An 8,404-nucleotide genomic window follows, 5' to 3' on the forward strand; every position below is an offset into this window, starting at 1 on the left:
GCTGGGGGGTTGGGGGGGGAGCACAGGGCATTCCCTGTAATCTTCTTAAAAGCAGATACTGTCCTGGAGAGCGCGGACGTGTTTGGGAAAGGGCAGCGCGGGAAGGAGAGGGGGAACGGCAGGAGGAGGAACAAGGAGTTGGGACGCGCGAGGGTGGCCTGGTCTGTTCTGTTCCGTGGAGCTTCATCTTCCTCTGTGCCCGCTCCGGCGCTGCCTGCGTCTTCCCCCGGACGGAAGTTTGGCCGAGCCTGAGAGCAGTTTGTGTTTGGATTGCTAGGACCGGCCTCGAGCGGCAAAGTAAACTTTTAAACTGCCTTTGAGCGTAACTGGGAGCAGGGAGTGCCAGCGCTTTGAACCTCCTCCCGCAAACGCTCTTCCCTGTTTCTGCCTCTAGCTGCTTGCGTGTGTGAACCCAGGCAAACGTGAGTAAAGCCTAGAAAAGCTGCTCCTCTTAAGAGACGTACCTGCTAGGAGCGTTGCGTGAAATAGGGATGGCAAAAACAAGTACGACCTGCACGTGTAAGTAGCCCTTAGTCCACGAATACAGTTAGTGCAGGAATGTTGGCGGATCCGGTGAAAGTGCCCAGTTACTCTGAAATGTGCGGGTGAATCGGGGCTTTGCTGTCCTGCTTGTTTTAACCAGGGAAATATCCTGCAGGCTGTTGATGCTGGTCTGTCTTGGGTGCAGTTTTGCAAAATGTGGTGCCTTTATGGAGTGCTGCTTGAGAGAAGAGGCTGGCGGTGGAAGGTCTCCGTGCTGCTTAGCCCTTTGCAGACTCTAATCGACTTCAGCGGGGGAATCTCTTAAAGCAGCATCAGTCGCTCTCACGTGAGCGAGGCAAAAATAGGGAGCGCAGATTAAACGGGGCGGTGGGGGCTGCGATGGGAAGCGGAAAAACCCAAGGCTTTGGGGAGGCTGGTGGTGGGTAAGAGATCAGAGCTCCAGGGAAGAAACGAGTACAAATGAGATGTGAGAACGGGGAGAGGCATCCAGAAAAGCAGCGAGGATTGGGAGCGGGACCAGAGAGGAGGAGAGCAGCTGAATCGGTGAGTGGATGCAGTCGTGACTGCAAAAATCTTCCATGTGCGTGGATGGTGTGGATTAAACTCAGCATAAACGAGCGTAAATCCGAGAGCAGCGGCTGGAAATGCAGCCTGTGTGTGGCTGGCTGGAAACGTGCCGCGTGTGAGCTGACTCGCTCAATTTGGGGGTTGCTGTTGTTTAACAATTGTCAAATGTGCTGGGACGATGTAAAAACAAAGGGCAGCAGCAGCTTGCGGTGGTTTTAATTGCTTTGGAAATAGCATAGGTGCGAGGATGTGACAATTACATGCCAACCGTGAGCAGTGTTTAATGTCTGCGAGCTCGGCACGCGTTCAAACACGATGCTGCGAGCTGTAAACACTTGTTTATTTTCGCCCTAATCGTTCTGAGGGTTAAGACGAGTTCACTTCCAGTGGGAAAGATGTTTTGAAATTGGCAGCGTTTCAGGTCTGGAGCATTTCTTGGTCTTGTGCAAGTTCTGTTTGTTTTAAAGAATTTATTCATACAGGACAAACAAACAAACAAAAAAAAAGCATGATTTAAAGAGGGTTAGAGCTAGTAACTGAACATTGCAGATTTACTTAGCTGTTTTGTGTCTGAAGATGAATCGGAGGAATTGTTCCTAGTGGATGTGATGCTGCAGTTATTGTGGGGATTGAGATGGCATGTGGCACAAAACGCTGTGGCCGACAAGACCCGTCGGAGGCCTCCGAGGATGGACAGAGAGTGAATAAGCGTCACGCGCTGTGCCGTGCAAAATGAAGCAACACTTGGGTGGATTAGTGCTTGCATTGGAGAACTCCACGGGAACAACCTGTGCAGGGCGTACATCTTTCGTATATTATATTGCTAGCTGTAGGAATACTGCTGATAAAAGAAGATTCGCGTTCAGTTCRGTAAATAGCCTCTCTGCTGCTGGATGGGAAGGTCTTGAATTCAGTTTCTTGCTGTAGTGGATTCCTTCCCACTAATGATTATCCCTCATTTGCTGCCTGTGTGTTGGGCTTCATCTCTGCCCTCATCAGGCGTTGCAGCTTGTTTTCTTCAGGGCTAAAACACACTCCCTTGTTAATTGTTTCTTAATAATTATTGTTTGAGAATCCAAAGAATGAGCTGCAAGAAATGCACTAATGGCAAAGGTGGTGTAAATGCCTGAGTGGATCTTTTAAGAACCTACTTTTGTTTTGTTTTGTTTTCCTTAATAACTATTTCTACACGAAGTTTCTTAAGACTTTTCTTGGGCCTCTAAGGAAATTCATTTGTTTTCTCGGGCATTAGAAGGTGTTAGCGGATGGAGCTGGGCAGCCAGCATGGACATGCTAAATTCAGCTTCTCCCCTGTAAGATACGTGTGAATCCTTTGCTTTTCTACTTATTTTTTGATATGGGGAAGTGTAAAAGGTTCTGAAGCCGACCTAAGCGATGAGTCAAACCAAAGCTTAAGGTTTTTGTTGTAAAATTGTTTCTTTAGAAATGAAGAAAAAGGCACGAAGCCTTTGCCTGTGCGGTAATTACGATCAAATGGGAGAGGAAGAGAAACCAGCTCATGAGCAACAGCTTATTTTGAGCATACAGATTGTCTTGTGCATCATGAAAGCGAGAGTACCTGACACTTTAATACTGAGCATAAATTCTTTACGAGGGTTCTCTCTGGTGGCTGAGAGACGCTAGAAGTTTCTCACTTTGTTTAACAGCCTCTGTGGTTTTCTCCTGAATATTTCATCAGGGATTTTTTTTTCTTTCCCCCTTTGGGAATTAAACCTTTGGCGATGCTCAGCAGCCTATTGTTCCTCGCCCTGTGTATCAACACTTCACCTTTCCTAAACACTCAACCACAATGAACAGACTCTTGAGTCGATGCGGGTGGGTTGTATAGGGAAAAAGCCCCCCTTCTCCCGCCGAGTGAATGGAGGCCGAACCTCATTGGTATGAAATCCCTGGCAGATTATTGCGCTGGAGCACAGGAGCACTGCTAAGCAACTTCAACGAGTTCTTTAATGGAAACTAATAGATTTTTAAAAATTCAGTTCATAGATCAGCACGTCCTGGCTGCTTGTTCGTGTCTCTGTGTGTGCTGATGCTGTGAGGAGTCGCTGAAACAAAAAAAGCTCAAGTGGGAATAAAGGGAAAGTAGGTAAAACCAGATGGGAACAGTTTGCCAGTGTCCCCGTGGAACAGGCTTTAAATGCTCAGCGTGTAGTTGTTTTTGTATTTGCACTATTTCCTATCACACAGTATACAGCAAAATGTAAATTAAAATATTCTATTAAAAAATTCTATTTTGTATTCTGTAGATTTGGATGTGCTTTTTTGCTGGAGGGGTTACCAAGTGATTTAATACCTTTACCCCATGTAGAAGGGGTAGCACCAAAATAAATGTGGCAGCTTTGTGCTAAGTGGGGTTAATCAGCTTTTGCTCACGGGTGGGAATGAGCGTAAATTAACCAGGACACRTCCCATGCACCACGGTCACAGATCCTAGGAAAAGTGGGCAAATGGCAAACTTGTCTGGGGCTCACCTTGACTCTAATAGATGTCCTAAAGAAGGCTAGCTGAGTTTCCTCAATTAGCTAATTAATGGGTAATTCACAGGCAAGTCTGACCTTTGGAAAACTGCAGTGAAAAAGTGGAAGAAAAAATGTAAAGCTGTTTTAAACTTTCTTTTTGGTGTATTTTCTTTCCACAACACGCACATGTTCTCTCTCTCCTGCCTCACTACCTTGGCTACATAATTCAACTGTATTTTCAAACGCACAAAAAAATAAATATGTGGATCTCATAGTTCAGAGTTAGTTTCAGTGCCTTTAATATGAGTCTTGTGTAATAAAGGTACTATTTAAAAAAAATCTGAAAATGAACATGCTTTTCAGCTGCTTTGTAGCTTTATTAACTGAAATGGGAAAAGATGCTTTAACTGCCTCAAAAAAAAAAAGGAAAAAAGTATTTTCTGACATAGGAATCTCTATAGCAGATTGGGATTGATAAATTCCGACTCTGTCTTTAAGTGAAAATAATAATAGTTTGACGTATTATAGTAAACCTCAGTCTGTAGTACATATAATGAAAACTTTTATACTCCAGCTCTAAYCAAGTGTGCTGAAAAAGTGGTGGGTTTTTTTTTGTTTTTTTTTTTTCCTTTGGGTGAACCCAGCGAGGGTTTTGAAAGAACCAATTTAGTGGCGAAAAGCTTTAGTGCATTTATGTTCCTTTCAGCCTTTTCAGGCCAACCATGGAAGATCAAGTCAAGAGTTATGGGCCACAGCTGTGTTCTTCCATTGAGACCTTCTATAGGACATCAGCTGAGCTGATTAAGAAATGGTGACCAGAGCCACATTCCCTTATTCACCCTGAAAGGCAAATCCGTCCATTTGATTGAGAAGCGCTGCCTTGCAACCATATTTTCCCATTCACTTTCAGTGGGCGGCTTAGATTTGATTAAGAAATACTGTCCTATAATTACGTTCTCTCGCTCACCCATGCACTGAAAAGCCTCCGAAGACAATTGAAGGTTTGGAGCTTTAAATAAAAATGGTATGGAACAAGGATCTTTGCAGCCTGTAGAGGTGGATATGCAGATGAAGTGACAAGTAGCTTTTAGTTGGAAATACTAAAGGACTGTCTTAAGAAGGGCAGTCAATGCTGGCTTGTGTTTCTGTCCTGCCACTGCTTTGTTCCCCGGGCTGCTGGAAGGGATCAATAGCCCTAACCCTGCTTCCATTCCAAAAAGTTCAGCACAAATGTGCTTTCCTTTCACTCGAATAGCAAAACTGTATTGTGTATTAAATTCTTTCATTCTTTGGATGTGTTGGGACTGCGTTATTTTTTTAGCTAGTTCTGAGGCTAACTTTATTAACTAGTTTTAGGTAGTTTAGTATTTCACATTCTATTGCATGTTAAAAGCGTTCCAGCTGAATAATAACAACACTCCATGTATTAAGTGTATAGATTTGTGGCTGACTTGTAGCTTGAGCATTATCTACATTTTTTTTCCTCATACACTGCACTTTAGCAAATAGAGTTGGGCATGAAAATCTCTTCTCCCCCTCCCTCCCTCTCTCCCCCTCCTTATGCAGATTTTATATATATATAATTCATGCAGATATATGATTCAGTCAATTAACTGGGGTTTGCTGTTATCACCACGGAGGTTTTGCCGTAGTTGGCGAGTTTAGAAAATGTTTGATGTTTGTTGAAGGAAGTAGTGACGCGCTTTAAGTAGCCGCTTTGGGTCCAGCTCTCCAAAATTTCTAGACCCTTATCCCAGAGAATGAGAGCTTTGCAGGAGAAAGCCTGGAGAACAGCAGCCGAAGAAGGCAGAAGTGTGTAAAGCTTTGAGATTTGGTGCTGAAGGAGCCCTCGGAGCAGGTCGAGGTGGGTTTGAGCCCTCTTTGAAGCTGGGCAGCTGGTACCTGGAATGTCGCTTCCCTGGCCAAAGTCACTGCAGGGAATGCCGGAGGAGGAGCAAACTGAAATAGTGATCCCGTTTAGATAGCGGCTCAAGAGCCTTTTCTGCATTACTTTGTGGGCATGTGTAGAGATCTTTAAAGGAAAAAAGTGACTTGCTCATGGCGCTAATACTTTATATGTCATTATCTGAACTATTTTGTATTTCATCTAAGAATAAGCCATGCTTCAGTGTCTGCTTGGTGTGTTCAGCAGAGGAGAGCCGTCAGCTTGTTGCTGTATGCAAGTGCTGCGCTTCGGTCCCTATAGAATTGGTGGCGTTTTTTGCAGCTGGAGAGATGGAAAGGGAACAAAAGCACCACGCTGAGCAGCACGGAGCAGGGTGATCCAGATCGCTTTAGCTCCCTGAGGAGAGCAGCAAAGTTTTTTATTTTCAATGTGATTAAAAGCCACACAAACTCAAAAAAAAAAAAAATTTCAAGGGCAAATATTCTAGACTTAAAGTACTATTCATTATTTTAGAGAAAAAAAAAGGTATAAATCTCATCTGTTCTTAATAAATAAGTAAATAAAAATCAAATCAACTGTTTATTCACTGGAGTTTTTAGGAAGAGCCCTTAGATTGGATTTCATGATGATTAATCATTCTTTCAAAGATACAAAGGAAATACCAAAAGCGATTCAGCTAAGCTTTAAAGAACGGAGAGTTATAACTCGGATTCAAATGTGATTTAGTTCCAGAGGTAAGTCTATAATCCTACCAGTCAYGAGTTAATCTATCTAAGACTAAGACTAGAAGCAAATCTATTTGACTAAGAATAGTTAATACACCTGAATGTGAGAGGAAGATCCTGCTCACAATCATTACTTTATATTAAGAAAATGTAATATTCATGACGGAGAATAAAAATAGGAACAGGTTTTTAAAAGTAGACTGGAAAAAAAATCTACTTTGGCTTTTGCTGTGCTCTTTTTCAGAACTTCTAAGGTTGATTTTATGGCCTTGTGCCTATAAAGTGCCCCGTGGTTTTGGATACAGTAGGAATGAGTGAGTCAATAAAGAAGAAAGACAATTTGTCATTTATTATAAAGTTGGGGGGCTTAGGACCAGCTTTTCGAGACACGGGGTKGTGTCTCTGAGAGCAGATTCACCCCTTCCTCTTGCTGCCTCTTCTTCTTGTCTGCACATCTCATCTCGAGACAAATCGATGCGATGAACTCTAACCTCTTAATAGGATAATTTCTTAAAATAACAGATGCTAAAGAATTGGATCTCAGCGGATCTTGAATTCTTAAAGAATACTAACAGTCTAATATTTTGCAATCAGTTTCCTTGTTTCCTCCCTCRTTCTGATACGTTGACGCGTCGCGGTGAGGGCAAGGGCAGATATTGCCTGCCATTTCTACAGAAGGTTTCCAGCCAGAACGGGAATTCATAACATGCAAATGAGGGGTAATGCCACCAGGAAGGAAAAGCCAAATGCCGGGGAACAAGTGACGTTGTTTGCTGCAGCCTGGCAGGCAGAGGTTCAAGATCCATGCGCGCGGGCACGGCGGGATGGAAACGCTGCCCCTCTCCGCGGCATTGTGCCCACCTAGGAGGACTGTCAGCTGCATGGATGTGTTTTTTTCCCGCACGGACCAGGAACAGAGCAAGGGGACGCGTAAACCTCTTTATCTTCTTTTTTGCTGATAATTAAAACGCACAGCCCTGGGTGAGACCCAGCAGCGGGAGCGGAGGCCGGGAGAGGTCGTTGGCGTCGGATGGGGACGTGTCTGCGTGTCCCTACCAAGCTCTGCGGRCTGCTGGTCGTGGTCATCTTGTTCTCATTTGTTGGACAAATAAAAACCCCAAACACCTTTGAATGCTCCCCGATAAATTGGCCTCTGTGGTTTACTGCATGTCTAATGAATAGCATTTCTTTAAAATCCATATAAAAAAAAAAAAATCTAGCTGTTCCACTAGCTTAGGGGTTTAGAAGACTGGCAGTAGTTGATTGGCAAGTGAAGGGAAAGGAGAAGATGGAGCGATGTTASAAATCCTCTCTTTTTTTGTCTGGTTTCAGTCTCTGCATCTCAAACATACAGAAGGAACCTTTAATGCTTAAAGCAGAGTAAAATACGACTATGTGGCTGTGGAATTCTGCACTTAYATTTAATACTATTTGCCTATTCCTTGTGGCAGTGAGGATAATAAGGCGCAGCCTGCTGGGATTGCCTTGTTCTTTATTGCTTGAGTCGATGGCCCTGACATGTTCGTTTGACTGATTGCTTTGTATGTCGTATCMGCTGTGACGTTGCTTTGGGTTAGTTCACAGTCCGCCCAAGATTTTGCCAAGATGAATTGAGATGGAGGAGGAAGCACAGCAGAGAACTCCCCATAACTTAGCAAGGATCGCTCCGTGGTATGATCCGGCTTTGTGTCTGTCACAAAGAGATTCTCGGTGGGAGCGGGAGGCTGCTGCCGAAGCCCGGGAATGTCGAATTGATCCCTGCTGCAGCCGCGGGCTGTGCGCGGGAGACACCGAGACCCTCTCTGGTGTGCTGGGCTCCAAAACTTCACCTCGTACCCGTGAAACGAGGGGCGGTTGGGTTGGGGCTTTTATTGCTAGCAATGTGTATGTTTTACTATTACAGTAGTAAGTAATTAGCGGTTTTTGTTGGTGCTTAGGGGTTAGAGCGAGGTGTTTTCCCCATACAGGTGCAAATGTAGCTGGTTCCCACTTTAAGATCATTGCTGGTAGAAGGAAGTTATATGGAATTTTGCTGATCTCATGAAGACAGTTGGAAATTACATTATTTTCTTATAAAAGGCTGAGTGTGGAGTTTAGAACTGTCTTTAATGTATATGAACTATTACTGTTAGCTTCAATTCTGCATATATTCTTTACATGACAGATGATGATAAACATTATATGCATTGAATTTGAAAAACACTATTTGAAGATCATGGTCC

The 8,404-nt window shown here is 43.8% G+C and overlaps 1 protein-coding gene across 1 annotated transcript in view; it reads left to right on the forward strand.

Annotated features, from left to right (window-relative positions):
- Nucleotides 1-7,811: 7,811 nt before the first annotated feature.
- USP49 (ubiquitin specific peptidase 49) overlaps nt 7,812-8,404 on the forward strand; it is a 14,918-nt gene continuing 14,325 nt past the window's right edge. The window contains exon 1 of the mRNA XM_026053150.1: nt 7,812-7,853. The gene's annotated coding sequence lies outside the window, so the exon portion shown is untranslated. The remainder of the gene's footprint in view (nt 7,854-8,404) is intronic.

The sequence above is a fragment of the Nothoprocta perdicaria genome, unplaced genomic scaffold (genome assembly GCF_003342845.1).
Source record: "Nothoprocta perdicaria isolate Ctin4 unplaced genomic scaffold, notPer1 scaffold_97, whole genome shotgun sequence".
Lineage (NCBI taxonomy): Eukaryota > Metazoa > Chordata > Aves > Tinamiformes > Tinamidae > Nothoprocta > Nothoprocta perdicaria.